At 41.6% G+C, this 15,624-nt stretch overlaps 1 protein-coding gene across 9 annotated transcripts in view; it reads left to right on the forward strand.

Annotated features, from left to right (window-relative positions):
- Window positions 1–3,134: 3,134 nt before the first annotated feature.
- LOC139373815 (focal adhesion kinase 1-like) overlaps window positions 3,135–15,624 on the forward strand; it is a 229,214-nt gene continuing 216,724 nt past the window's right edge. For 3 of the 9 annotated variants that reach the window (XM_071114848.1, XM_071114857.1, XM_071114856.1), the window contains exon 1: window positions 3,186–3,330. The gene's annotated coding sequence lies outside the window, so the exon portion shown is untranslated. Of the gene's footprint in view, window positions 3,331–15,624 lie in introns of all 9 variants that reach the window. The other 6 variants (XM_071114852.1, XM_071114851.1, XM_071114850.1 and 3 more) reach the window with 6 other exon arrangements.

The raw sequence follows: 15,624 nt of genomic DNA on the forward strand, positions 1-15,624 counted from the left end.
AGAAATGTCAGTAAACTTGCAGGTGCCTTGGTGGAAGAGTGGGGTAACATCTCACAGCAAGAACTGGCAAATCTGATGCAGTCTATGAGGGGAGATGCACTGTAGTACTTAATGCAGCTGGTGGCCACACCAGATACTGACTGTTACTTTTGATTTTGACCCCCCCCCCCCCCCTTTGTTCAGGGACACATTATTCCATTTATGTTAGACACATGTCTGTGGAACTTGTTCAGTTCATGTCTCAGTTGTTGAATCTTGTTATATTCATACAAATATTTACACATGTTAAGTTTTCTGAAAATAAACGCAGTTGACATTGAGAGGACGTTTATTTTTTTGCTGAGTTTATGTTATTTATCTAAAGGGACTTATAGTCATACATTTTTAACATATAGGTAGTCCCAGGAATCAAACCCACTATCCTGGTGTTACAAGCACCATGCTACACCAACTGAGCTACAGAGGACCACATCCCACATTTAGGACTGACGATAAGCATTGAATCACTACTGTAATGACAAGATACCAGTCATACACTTTCTTTTTACGGTGGCAATACACCAAAACCCCCAAGGTTGTGATTTCCAGAACGGAGAATCAGAGGGAGCGTCAGGTTACCAGTGAACAGGTGCTCCTTGCCTTGCACCCCTCTGATGTGGGGGAAGGGTTGGGGTGGTGTGGGAGTGGTTCCTGGGTGGGGTAGTAATGGGGTGTTGCAATCACTAAATGGTAGCCCTTTTCGTTGACACATTGTCTCCGGGTAACTTGACTCCACGGCATGCCCACAGTGTTCTTCCCAAAGCACAGATCATGTTATATTCTGATGGTAGGGTTGGAGTGGGGAAATGTGACCCCAGATCTGTAGGCTAAGCGACTTTATGGGCAACTCCTACTACTAGAGATGGAACATCAAACTGGTAGTGTGTGCAGAGACTTGGATCCCAATGGAAGGAGTGTAGACAGCTACAAGTAGTATGACAACGGCATTGGTCATCCAGTCAAATATACAGTGCATTTTGAAAGTATTCAGACCACTAGATTTTTCCCACATTTTGTTACGTTGCAACCTTATTTTCTATAATTAATTAAATTGTTTTTTCCCCCTCAAATCTACACACACACACACACACACACACACACACACACACACACACACACACACACACACACACACACACACACACACACTACCCCATAATGACCAAGCAAAAACAGGTCAATTAATAAAAAAAAAATATTACAAATAAACACAGAAATATCACATTTACATAAATATTCAGACCCTTTACTCAGTACTTTGTTGAAGCACCTTTGACAGCGATTACAGCCTTGAGTCTTCTTGGGTATGACGCTACAAACTTGGCACACCTGTATTTGAGGATTTTCCCGTTATTCTCTGCAGATTCTTTCAAGCTCTGTCAGGTTGGATGGGGAGCGTCACTTCACAGCTATTTTTAGGTCTCTTCAGAGGTTATCAAATGGGTTCAAGTCCGGGCTCTGGCTGGGCTACTCAAGGACATTCAGAGACTTGTCCCGAAGCCACTCCTGTGGTGTTTTGACTGTGTGCTTGGGGTCGTTGACTAGTGTCCCAGTCCCTGCCGCTGAAAAAAATCCCCACAGCATGATGCTGCCACCACCATGCTTCACCGTAGGGATGGTGACAGGTTTCCTCCAGACATGACGGTTGGCATTCAGGCCAAAGGGTTCAATCTTGGTTTCATCAGACCAGAGAATCTTGTTTTTCATGGTCAAAAAGTCAAAAAGTCCTTTAGGTGCCTTTTGGCAAACTCCAAGCGGACTGTCATGTGCCTTTTACTGAGAAGTGGCTTCCGTCTGGCCACTCTACCATAAAGGCCTGATTGGTGGAGTGCTGCAGAGATGGTTGTCCTTCTGGAAGGTTCTCTCATCTCTGCAGAGGAACTCTGGAGCTCTGTCAGAGACAGAGAGACCATCAGGTTTTTGGTCACCTCCCTGAACAAGGCACTTCTCTCCAGATTGCTCAGTTTGGCTGGGCGGCCAGCTCTAGGAAGAGTCTTGGTGGTTCCAAACTTATCCATTTAAGAATGATGGAGGCCATTGTGTTCTTTAATGCTGCAGAAATGTTTTGGTACCCTTCCTCAGATCTTTGCCTCACAATAGTCCTGTCTCAGAGCTCTACGGACAATTCCTTCGACCTTATGGCTTGGTTTTTGCTCTGACATGCACTGTCAACTGTGGGACCTTATATATTATGTCCAATCAATTGAATTTACCACAGGTGGACTCCAATCAAGTTGTAGAACATCTCAAGGATGATCAATGGAAACAGGATGCACCTGAGCTCAATTTCGAGTCTCATAGCAAAGGGTCTGAATACTTATGTAAATAAGATATTTCTGTTGATCATTTTTTATACACTTGCAAAAATGTCTAACAACCAGTTTTCGCTTTGTCATTATGGGGTATTGTGTGTAGATTTCCGAATGCACTGACTATAAATACACGCAACCTCACAAATGACATAATTAAATATGAACAAAATAAAACTGACCTATAAAAATAAAATTAAGTAACATCAAGAGATGTTTTATTGTCACACACACAGCTATGTTTAAAATCGTACAGTACATAAGATTATTATAACATTATTAGCACAAGGTGCAGAAGGTCATTTGCAATATTGTCCGAAAGAAATTCACATCATAGACTACACAGTGACTTCAGGTGTACCCTTTTTTGAAGTTTTAGAACCTTACATTGTAGCCTTTGATGTCACATGTCACACAATTAGTGCATGGGCACCACACAATGTATCACCTTGACTTGAAACACGAAACATTTGAAGTAGAATAATGTTTCAAAGAGATACTTGAGGTTTGTCAGTATGAATGTTGTCTGAGTGTGTCATCATTGGCTGCTACAGTTTGTGTAGTTGGGAGTGTAGTTGCTTCAACTGTGGGCCAGTTGAACCTGGGTCTGTGCTCTCTGAAATCCTTGAGACCTTCCTACCCCATTGAAGTTGACGTTTAAAATGGTTAAGGTTATATAAGGGTTATGATTAAGGTTAGGCTACGGGTATAAGTTAAGGTTAGGGTTTCGGGTGAGCACGTCCCAAGGATCCCGGATACCACTGACCTTGTTTCAGCGTGTCAGCCATATTGGAATGCTCTGCTCAGGATGGGAAGTACAGAACTAGGCGTAGTAGGCGAGACTGGAGTGGTGGGCAGAGAAAGGAGAGCGCCCGAACCACTAAGCAACTTCAGTTTTTGAAGGATTTAAAACTCATATAAACGAGGAATTACACCGGTAAACTAAAGTGAATTGTCCGACACGCGAATTGGATAGGCCAACGTGAGTACGGTTATGTTTCTTATATTATATCCTGATGTATAATGTAGGCGACTTCCAGGCGAAGTGTGTGTGATGGAGCGTCTGCTTTGCTTACACATTGACGTTTCCTCCCATAAAATTACAAGTTGTTTTCCTTATCACCTATCTTTCTGTTGAAGATGTCTAGATAATATGTCGTTCTCAATCATTGTGTTGTCTATCAATTGATACTTCATCGCTATAACGAAAGCATATCACACATGTAGCCTCAACTTAGAAATGATATTCTGGTCGTCATTCATTAAATCTTTAGGAAAGTATGTTAATCGGAGTCTCCACAAATTGTTGTGTGTGTGTGTGTGTATATATAAAAACAATGTCCCCCAATATGCTCATAAAGTCTTCATTCGTAAATTCCCGTAGTTTATGTCTGTTTTGTATTCCATGATTGTCTGTGTATTCAGATTATACCTTTCTGAAATATATAGTTTGTATGTTGTAGCTAGGTAACCAAGCTTATGGATGTTTACTGAAGATTTGGGTTGTTAATTACACCCTTGTGAAGCTTATTACATTTGGATATTGGCGTGTCATTTCTTGTTGTTGTTGTTACTGTTTATACTACTGTAAACCCGAGGCTCTGGAAATTAAATTACAGTGAGTGAGTTCTTTTATTTTTTTATTTCACCTTTATTTAACCAGGTAGGCCAGTTGAGAACAAGTTCTGAGGGTAAAGATACAGTGTAATCACATATTGTCCAAGTTTCAACTTTTAATATATACATGTATGACTCAATATCTGAAGTTGTTGAAAGGCCTCCATAATATTGTGTTCATGTTGTTGAGAATCCATTCCCAATGTTTTTCAAGGACATTCCAAATATCTACTTGTCTGCTTGAGACTTACAAGAAACTTTTGTATCGAGTGAGAAGGTGTTGCACTTAGGGCCTGTATTTACCAAGTGTCTCAGAGTAGGAGTGCTGATCTGGGATCAGGTTCTCCCTGTCCATAATAACCTGCATTATTATTATCTAAAAGGCAATACAGATCCTAGATCAGAACTCCCACTCTGAGACACTAAAGTACAGGCCCAGATCCACCACTTTTAAAGTACACTTTCAGAGCCAGGAAGGCAGATTTAGACAGACTTCTTAATGATGACACAAACACTTGACAGTTTGTAATCTAATGGGCTGGCAGTGATAAGGGGAATTAAATGAAACATAAAGGCATTGATTGGAGTCATAAATTGCTTGATTAATTGAATTAATTGATAAGACTCCCAGAGGCCTCTCTGTCTGTCTGTCTGTCCGTCCGTCCGTTCGTGAGTGTGTGAGCAGGTTACATTTTCCACTGAGTAGGCCTAGGCCTAACCTTGCTTATAGCCACCTCAGGCAAGTTCTATTCACAGGCTCTATTCTACATCCTCCCAACTTATTCTGCCTACTGTTGTTTTAGAGGAAGAGGAGCTGCCTAGTGTTGTTTTAGCTACAGAGGAAGAGGAGCTGCCTAGTGTTGTTTTAGCTACAGAGGAAGAGGAGCTGCCTAGTGATGTTTTAGAGACAGAGGAAGAGGAGCTGCCTAGTGTTGTTTTAGCGACAGAGGAATAGGAGCTGCCTAGTGTTGTTTTAGCTACAGAGGAAGAGGAGCTGCCAAGTGTTGTTTTAGCAACAGAGGAAGAGGAGCTGCCTAGTGTTGTTTTAGCTACAGAGGAAGAGGAGCTGCCTAGTGATGTTTTAGAGACAGAGGAAGAGGAGCTGCCTAGTGTTGTTTTAGCGACAGAGGAATAGGAGCTGCCTAGTGTTGTTTTAGCTACAGAGGAAGAGGAGCTGCCTAGTGTTGTTTTAGCTACAGAGGAAGAGGAGCTGCCTAGTGTTGTTTTAGCTACAGAGGAAGAGGAGCTGCCTAGTGTTGTTTTAGAGACAGAGGAAGAGGAGCTGCCTAGTGTTGTTTTAGCGACAGAGGAAGAGGAGCTGCCTAGTGTTGTTTTAGCGACAGACTGCCTAGTGTTGTTTTAGGAAGAGGAGCTGCCTACTGTTGTTTTAGAGGAAGAGGAGCTGCCTACTGTTGTTTTAGAGGAAGAGGAGCTGCCTAGTGTTGTTTTAGCGACAGAGGAAGAGGAGCTGCCTACTGTTGTTTTAGAGGAAGAGGAGCTGCCTAGTGTTGTTTTAGAGGAAGAGGAGCTGCCTAGTGTTGTTTTAGCTACAGAGGAAGAGGAGCTGTGTCTAAAGCAGCAGCTGTGACAGGAAGGACAATGCAACAATGTTCTCCAGTTGTACTGCTGCATTCTGCTTTAGATTGGCCAGGATGTAGCCTAGCTTGGCTGCCACACACACACACACACACACACACACACACACTCTCACACCGTCCCTCAGGATTCTGGAGGAAAATGCCTTTTTCCTCTACTCAGAGGCAGCAGTTTCATAGTGTGTGTGTGAGCGAGAGAGATTGTGAAGAGAGAGAGGAGTTGATGTGCTGTGATGCAGCTGTGGCTATTATGTGATTTGTTGTTGTTTTTTAAACTGATGATCTAAGTGTGGTGGTGATAAAGAACATGTTTCTCAAACAAAGGTATTAGGGGGTAGGTCTGCTCTGCTGTTGGCATGTATAATAGACACGTTGGAGTTCCAGCCTCAGATCCATAAACCATAATTACAGAGTGTGTGTGTGCCCATTTCAAACACATTTACATTTTTTTTATAATAAAAATGTTGGGTCAGAAGTTTAAATGACAGCTTAATCTGGTGTATTCATTCCACTGGTCGACAGGCAGCATGGTGCAGTTCACTTCCAGTTGAATTGACTCCAGGTTCCCTCAGATTACAGCGTGTGTTGTGCTTCATAACAGTGTGCACTCATAACTCTTTGAACTCTCTCTGTGAGGATGGATGGACATATCTGAGTTGATTGAAAACAACATCAACTGTTTTCAGTCTCTATGTAAGTGTGTGTGTGTGATCGTCCTCTATTATAACTGCAGTGTTCCCTGGGATAGCCTAGCAGTATAATGTTGAATTACTAATGTCAAGGATGCCTCTGATTGCTATGTTGGCGCTCACTGAACTGTCATTTTAAGTTAATGGGTATGTTCCTCTGCCAAGACTTCTGGGTGCAAAATTCTGGGAACTTTCAATAAATTCCTCAATATTCCCGAAATCCCATTTCGTAATCAGGAGGGAATAAGCAGGAAATCCGGAATCCTCCAACCAGGATTTCTGGAAAACCAGGTAATTTATTGAAAGTTCACGGAATTTTGCAACCCTAGACAGACATTGCTGAAGCATGCCAGCTCTTACAAAGCCTGGATAGGTATTTTACATTGCTATACCTATAATCTGGTGCCTGACTGCACAGTTGATGACGTCACACGCAACTTTTGGGGCGTAGACAGGGGCGTACTGTTAAATTCAGACCTAGACCTGCGTGGCACCCTATTCCCTATGTAGTGCACTACTTTTGACCAGGACCCATAAGGCTTTGGTCAGAATTAGGATAGTATGTAGGGAAAAGGGTGCTATTTTGGACGTAGGCCTTGTCGTCTGCAGTGTCTGGGAGATCAGGTGTTGTTCAGCCATTCATAATGCATTTAACACTCACAGTCATGCTACTAATACGATATGACCTTAAGTCAAAGCATCACCTTTCACTGGTGGCGAGGAGAATGTTACATTACTTACAAATATGTCTGATTTATGTGTGTGGTCCTGTGGTGTGTTTCTAAGCATTGTGGGGATGTTGGTACGCCTCTTTCCATTCAAATCATTGTCTAAATATTTTTTAAATAAAAATGGTTCCACATGTCCCTGGTCTGAACTTCTCTGTTAGGCATTATGTTGTGGTTTAGATCAGGGATGGGCAACTCCAGTCTTCGGAGTGGTGTCACATCCCCCCCCCCCACACCCCCCCCATCCCTAACAAACACAGCTGGTTTAAACGAATTGCATTCTAAACTGAAGATCATGATTAGTTTGTTATTGGAGTCATGTGTGTTCGCTGGGCAAAAGTGTGACACCAATCAGGCCCACAAGGACTGGAGTTGCCCACCCCTGGTTTCGATTAATACAGTATGTTAATCCTGTACACATTTAATCTACGTCGATGAACATAGACAAACCTAACTACCTCCAGGTCCTTTTCCATGACTGGGTTATTTTGAAAGGGGCTAAAAATGCAGCAAATGTAGGTGGGGGACCTAAAGTCAACCCAACTACTACAGTCGTCTACACTACCCTACGCTCTATGGGCTGACTATGTTAGGCCTCAAGCTAAAGGTCCCAGTGTTCTCTCTCTGGCTGTCCCAGATGGACCCCTATTCCTTACATAGGGCACTACTATGACCATAGCCTTATGGAGTGGAGGGCTGTGGAAGGCTGTGGAGGCTGGTCATCTTCAGTCGGGATAAAAATATTATTATTATTATATATTTTTTAAACACGGAGGTACTAGTTTAACAGGGAGATAATACCTGAAATTGTGTAATAAGATCACAGATGTTTTGTTTCCCGTTGCAAAATATTTAGCTGTGGTGTGCTTGTCCAGGGACACAACAGAAATGTGTGCCGTTGGAGGTACTGGGGGACTGGAGTTGGGAACCACTGCCCCGGTGAACACTCCTCCAGCCCGGACTGCAGTGGCCTTAGCAGGCAGGATGAAGGACCGGAAGAGGAAAACAAACAAAGCAAGCAGACTGTCAGCTATTCTCTTCCATCCAGGGGATTGGGATCTAAGCAGAGCACCTCCGAGACCACAGAGTAGCCTGGGTAACTGGTGAGGAGAGATATACCCCCGCTAGCATTTCTCGTTGCTTTTATTAGCGGTCACAAATGCAGCACACACCCTGTAGGTCAACTCCCTCTGAAGGTAAATAGAAAACAAGTTACAGTAGGCAGTCAGATCTGTTTTTTACATTTACAGGAGGCATCACCAGAGAAAGCTTATAGTATATAGGCACATCTGTTTTTTTTAACATGGTAGACCATTGCAAAGTGTCTTCCGGCTTTCTGGTGGAAAGACAATAGTCATTACTTAGCCTAGTTGGGGACTGTATAGTACAGCTCACCCATAGTCAGTGTATCGGCTATTTGAGACAGTGAAAGGCCATACAAGAAGGCTCAGGTGGTCAGTCAGAAACCCAGAGGATACTTGAGACCTGTACTGTATGTGTCCGGAATCAGAGTCTATCTTTAGCTAGCTGCCTGGCTGGCTTCTCAGAACTTCTGTTCCACTGGAAGGCAAAGACCACCCAGCCCCAGCCTCACTGTCATGCTGCCTGTCTGTCTGTGGATCAGGGGTGAGTCTGACTGTAATGCTGTCTGGATCAGGGGTGAGTCTGACTGATGCTGCCTTTCTGCCTGGTTTAGGGGTGTCTGACTGTCATGCTGTCTGTCTGTGGATCAGGGGTGAGTCTCACTGTCATGCTGCCTTTCTGCCTGGTTTAGGGGTGAGTCTGACTGTAATGCTGTCTGGATCAGGGGTGAGTCTGACCGTCATGCTGTCTGTCTGTGGATCAGGGGTGAGTCTCACTGTCATGCTGCCTTTCTGCCTGGTTTAGAGGTGAGTCTGACTAATGCTGTCTGGATCAGGGGTGAGTCTGACTGTCATGCTGTCTGTCTGTGGATCAGGGGTGAGTCTCACTGTCATGCTGTCTGTCTGTCTGGATTAGGGGTGAGTCTCACTGTCTTGCTGTCTGTCTGTCTGAATCAGGGGTGAGTCTCACTCATGCTGTCTGGATCAGTGGAGAGTGTATCCCTGGGTAGGGCTTTGACGATCATGGTACTTTGTCAGTCGGTGATTGTTAAGCAAAAACTGCCATTCTCATGGTATTGACCGTTAATTAACATAAACACATTCATCATCTCCTGGCGTTCATGCATAGCCTACAACCTACTGATGTAGACCTTTGGAACATCTACATTTTAAAAAGTCTAATAAATCCATGTAATATAGCCTACACCCTCACAATAAATCCATAATTTATTTTAGACTGGTCTAAAGAAACATGATATTAAGAAAATGTAGTCTATTTCAGAATAACAGAATAGTATACTCTGAGTTGTCGTTATGTTAGGTCCTGATCTGACTATGACATATGGCTGTGGGTTACAATAGTTCATTTAGCAGACAAGATTTGCTTAGAATTCCGTAGCATTATTTTATAGTATAAGAAAACAATTGAACATAGCTGAATAAAATAGAAAGGATATTTTCTCCAAATGATTACAGAGGGAGTGCGCACATGCGTCTATTCTGTGTTGAGTAGTTAACAAAGAAACAGTTCCTCCTACATGCTTAATTTAGAGTTATTTATGCAACTTTAGTTGTTCTACAAACGTTGGGCTATATATTTCGATGTTTAATACAATCTAAGGCTGAATGATGCGACTGATTTGAAAAAAAGTTGCATGAAATTGGGTCCTTCTCACAGGCATCTCAGCTCTGAATTAGGCTACAAGTGAAGACCGACACATCGGGGATGCAACTGCTTCCTTCTTATTGAATTCCGAGGCGCATATTGAAGATGTTAGAAATGTCCATATTTCATCAGCCAACAAGATGAGTAGGCCTAACAAACCGCAAAAACACTAGCCTATGTCAATCTACTATACAAAAGTTGATCTATTCTATTGATCTATTCTATTGACAACAGCAACAGATCAGAACGTTTAGCTTAATGTTGATAAACTATTAGGCTATTTCTTCACAGTATAAACGCAGAACTGTACACACTGCAGTAAACCTAATAGAATGAATGTTCCAAAATGCAATCAATTAGCGGGAAAATACTGTTCTCAAAAGTGACTGCAAATGCAATTATGCATGTAATGCTTTATTATAAAGGTGAATTTTTATGATGAAAATGATTCAGCATTTCTTAAAAACTAAATATACAGGTTTAAAAAAATATACTTCTGTGTATTGATCTTAAGAAAGGCATTGATGTTCATGGTTAGGTACATTTGTGCAACGAATGGGCTTTTTTTGCGAATGCGCTTTTGTTAAATCATCACCCGCGAAGTTGAAGTAGGCTGTGATTCAATGATAAATTAACAGGCACCGCATCGATTATATGCAACGCAGGACAAGCTAGTTAACTACACATGGTTGATGATATAACTAGGTTAACTAGTAATTATGTGAAGATTGATTGTTTTTTTTATAAGATATGTTTAATGCTAGCTAGCAACATACCTTTGCTCCTTGCAGGTACAAGGTCCTTTTGACGCTGCACTCACGTAACAAGTGGTCAGCCTGCCACGCAGTTTCCTCGTGGATTGCAATTTAATTAGCCATAATCGGTGTCCAAAAAGGCTGATTACAGATTATGAAAACTTGAAATCGGCCTTAATTAATCGTCCATAGCGAATGTTTAATTTTCTGACAGGTAGGCTATACTCCTGTTGTAAAGTGAAGCAATGTGCTGAATATTAGGAAAGTTGAGAAATAAATATAGTAGGCCTAGTCTATAGGAAGCTAATGGGATCCTCCTCTTTTTAATAGAGGCCATCAAAACTCAAAGTTTTCTCACACCGTTGCATAGCCTATAGAAATGTTGCGCAACATGAGCTCATCGATAACATTTGCATTGACAATAGTGCTGAGTACCAGGCCGTCAGCAGCATCAAAGTGCAGTTTTGGATGAGCCTAGTTACCGTGACTACACGGTCATGTGGATATTGACTGCAGTCATGACTTGTGACCGCCAGTAATACAGTCACCATAACAGCACTACTCCTGACTTCATGTGCTGCTGCTGTAGGGAGGGGGTGTTGCCTAGAAAACCAAAGACTTGTTTGCTACAACAACTTGCTTGTTTCAGCAAGGAGAAACAACGTTTCATCACGTTGTAAAGAGTCCATGTTACTACGGAAACAGACTCAACCGCACGAACCGCACGGCCTTCCCGTCGTCAGTTAACTGTTCGTTCCACCAAAAAAAAAAACGGTTATGACGGTTATTTTATCATGACGGTTATTTTATCATGACGGACCTCATCCTTAAACGTCGGTTACATAGTTATACGGTAACTGTGCCAGCCACATCCCTGGGTCTCTACTCCAGGTCCAGATATATTTTCCAGGCTGTGCTTTGAACAGCAATACAATATGGGGTCAACACACTCCCTCTGTCTGCCCAACTATTCCTGACATTTGTCCAGGTTGGTTGGAGAAGTATGTGCAGAATGTTGTGGTCGACAAACACCAATGACTTCTAATAGTTTTCCTACAGTTGTACTGTAGTATACTGTAGATCTCTGTAGTATACTGTCAGTCTTTGTGGTATACTGTAGGTCTCTAGTATACTGTAGGTCTCTGTGGTATACTGTCAGTCTCTGTGGTATACTGTCAGTCTTTGTGGTATACTGTAGGTCTCTGTAGTATACTGTAGGTCTCTGTAGTATACTGTAGGTCTCTAGTATACTGTAGGTCTCTAGTATACTGTAGGTCTCTGTGGTATACTGTAGGTCTCTGTAGTATCCTGTAGGTCTCTGTAGTACACTAGGTCTTTGTAGTATACTGTAGGTCTTTGTAGTATACTGTAGGTCTCTGTGGTATACTGTGGGTCTCTGTGGTATACTGTGGGTCTCTGTGGTATACTGTAGGTCTCTGTGGTATACTGTAGGTCTCTAGTATACTGTAGGTCTCTGTAGTATACTGTAGGTCTCTGCTAAATCCTGTAGGTATCTGGTATACTGTAGGTCGCTGTGGTATACTGTAGATCTCTGTAGTATACTGTAGATCTCTGTAGTATACTGTCAGTCTTTGTGGTATACTGTAGGTCTCTAGTATACTGTAGGTGTCTGTGGTATACTGTAGGTGTCTGTAGTATACTGTAGGTATCTGTAGTATACTGTCAGTCTCTGTGGTATACTGTAGGTCTCTGTGGTATACTGTAGATCTCTGTAGTATACTGTCAGTCTTTGTGGTATACTGTAGGTCTCTAGTATACTGTAGGTGTCTGTGGTATACTGTAGGTGTCTGTAGTATACTGTAGGTCTCTGTAGTATACTGTCAGTCTCTGTGGTATACTGTAGGTCTCTGTGGTATACTGTAGATCTCTGTAGTATACTGTCAGTCTTTGTGGTATACTGTCAGTCTTTGTAGTATACTGTTGGTCTCTAGTATACTGTTGTTCTCTGTGTTATACTGTAGGTCTCTGTAGTATACTGTATGTCTCTGTGGTTTATTGTAGGTCTCTAGTATACTGTAGGTCTCTAGTATACTGTAGGTCTCTGTAGTATACTGTAGGTCTCTGTAGTATACTGTAGGTTTCTGTAGTACACTGTAGGTCTCTAGTATACTGTAGGTCTCTAGTATACTGTAGGTCTCTAGTATAATGTAGGTCTCTGTAGTATACTGTATGTCTCTGTAGTATTTCTGTAGGTCTCTAGTATACTGTAGGTTTCTGTAGTATCATGTAGTATCATGTATGTCTCTGTAGTATACTGTAGGTCTCTGTGGTATACTGTAGTATCCTGTAGTATACTATTGGTCTCTGTGGTATACTGTATGTCTCTGTGGTATATTGTAGGTCTCTAGTATACTGTATGTCTCTGTAGTATACTGTAGGGCTCTAGTATAATGTAGGTCTCTGTAGTATACTATAGGTCTCTGTAGTATACTGTAGGTCTGTAGTACACTGTAGGTGTCTGTAGTACACTGTAGCTATCTCTAGTATACTGTAGGTCTCTATTATACTGTAGGTTTCTGTAGTATACTGTAGGTCTCTGTAGTATACTGTAGGTCTCTGTGGTATACTGTAGGTCTCTGTGGTATACTGCAGGTCTCTGTAGTACACTGTAGGTATCTCTAGTATACTGTAGGTCTCTATTATACTGTATGCCTCTGTAGTATACTGTATGTCTCTAGTATACTGTAGGGCTGTAGTACACTGTAGGTATCTCTAGTATACTGTAGGTCTCTATTATACTGTAGGTCTCTAGTATACTGTAGGTCTCTAGTATACTGTAGGTCTGTAGTACACTGTAGGTATCTGTAGTATACTGTAGGTATCTGTAGTATACTGTAGGTCTCTAGTATACTGTAGGTCTCTAGTATACTGTAGGTCTCTGTAGTATACTGTAGGTCTCTGTAGTATACTGTAGGTCTCTAGTATACTGTAGGTCTGTAGTACACTGTAGGTATCTGTAGTATACTGTAGGTATCTGTAGTACACTGTAGGTCTCTGTAGTATACTGTAGGTCTCTGTAGTATACTGTAGGTCTCTGTAGTATACTGTAGGTCTCTAGTATACTGTAGGTCTCTGTAGTATACTGTAGGTCTCTGTAGTATACTGTAGGTATCTCTAGTATACTGTAGGTCTCTAGTATACTGTAGGTATCTCTAGTATACTGTAGGTCTGTAGTATACTGTAGGTCTCTGTAGTATACTGTAGGTCTCTGTGGTATACTGTAGGTCTCTGTGGTATACTGTAGGTCTGTAGTATACTGTAGGTATCTCTAGTATACTGTAGGTCTGTAGTATACTGTAGGTATCTCTAGTATACTGTAGGTCTGTAGTATACTGTAGGTATCTCTAGTATACTGTAGGTATCTCTAGTATACTGTAGGTATCTCTAGTATACTGTAGGTATCTGTAGGACACTGTAGGTCTCTTTTGACCCGTAGAAAAATAATTGCTTGCCTTGACACACTCTGTCTTAATAGACCAGCATTTCCTCCACTCCACAGGTTGTGCTACTGCTATTCTATGCATTTTGGAGATTTGACATGAGTGTTAAAACGAGGATACATACACTGTTGCACTTCCTATCCTGCTATCCCATATCCTGAAACTCAATAGAGCCCTCCCATCGGAAACAGTAGTGGCTTGATTGTAAATAAACAGAGATAAATAAACAGAGATGGTCAACAAACAGACTGGTCAACAACACCAGAGTCCAGCCCTTGCTCTCTCGCTCCTCATTCCACTGTGTGCCATCCATCCACCCATCCCACAGAAGAGAGGAGCAAGACTCTCATTTCCTGACATTTTACTGGGCCACATAAGGGGGATAGGGGGGGTAAAGAAGTAAACCAGTGTTTGCTCTGGTTTATGCAGAAATTAGCCATATAACATATTGGTAAAATTATTTGTTATATATAAAAAAAAAATATATATATATATATATATATATATATATATATATTTTTTTTAAATATATATATATATATGGTCCAATATGTTCAAATAATTTTACCAAATAATTTTACCAATATGTTATATGCATGGTCCATATTATCAGGTATGCTATCAGCAATATCACCTGTAGCCAAGCGATGCAGCATATTGGCTATAAATACATGGGTTGAAGCAAGAGGTTGTCTATCTGCATGTAATCCCATTGGGCTAGTCATAAGTAGAGTCCTGCATCAGGTCAGATACCCATGGGTGAGCTGCAAAAAAACAAACAGCTGGCGGGTGGAATGAAAACATTTTTTCGCGGTTCAGAACAATTACATTGCCGGTCGGAAAAAATAAATAATAATAAAATCCAGATAATGCAGTTTTTAAATACCCAGGAACTTGTTGTGTTGCGAATTCCATTCTGTTCGCAGCAAGGCAGACATAAGGCTACCAGCCACGCAGACCTATTTGTGCCTTGAGGAATATTTATTTCTCTGGCTTAGAACAAGCCGACTAGGTAAATAGATAAAGTATACTACTATGGGGTTGTCAGATTTTTCTATTCATTAAGCTATTCGTAATTGTTCCATATGTATTTTACGTGGCGGAAACACTGTAATAAACCATTGCCGTTTTTCAAGATTTGATGGCACTTATGTGTTTTTCTAGAGTAGATCAAAGTAGTATTTTTGTAGGCTGATTTGAATCATCTGGAAATCCTTGACATTAGTCTAGCTACAGTTATGCTTAGTCATGAGTACAGTGTACTACGTTTAACCAGGGCCCATATGGCTTCCTGTTTACTATACAGTGTACTACGTTTAACCAGGGCCCATATGGCTTCCTGTTTACTATACAGTGTACTACGTTTAACCAGGGCCCATATGGCTTCCTGTTTACTATACAGTATACTACGTTTAACCAGGGCCCATATGGCTTCCTGTTTACTATACAGTGTAGTACGTTTAACCAGGGCCCATATGGCTTCCTGTTTACTATACAGTGTAGTACGTTTAACCAGGGCCCATATGGCTTCCTGTTTACTATACAGTGTAGTACGTTTAACCAGGGCCCATATGGCTTCCTGTTTACTATACAGTGTAGTACGTTTAACCAGGGCCCATATGGCTTCCTGTTTATTATACAGTATACTACGTTTAACCAGGGCCCATATGGCTTCCTGTTTAC

The sequence above is a fragment of the Oncorhynchus clarkii genome, chromosome 18 (genome assembly GCF_045791955.1).
Source record: "Oncorhynchus clarkii lewisi isolate Uvic-CL-2024 chromosome 18, UVic_Ocla_1.0, whole genome shotgun sequence".
In the NCBI taxonomy this organism is placed as follows: Eukaryota; Metazoa; Chordata; class Actinopteri; order Salmoniformes; family Salmonidae; genus Oncorhynchus; species Oncorhynchus clarkii.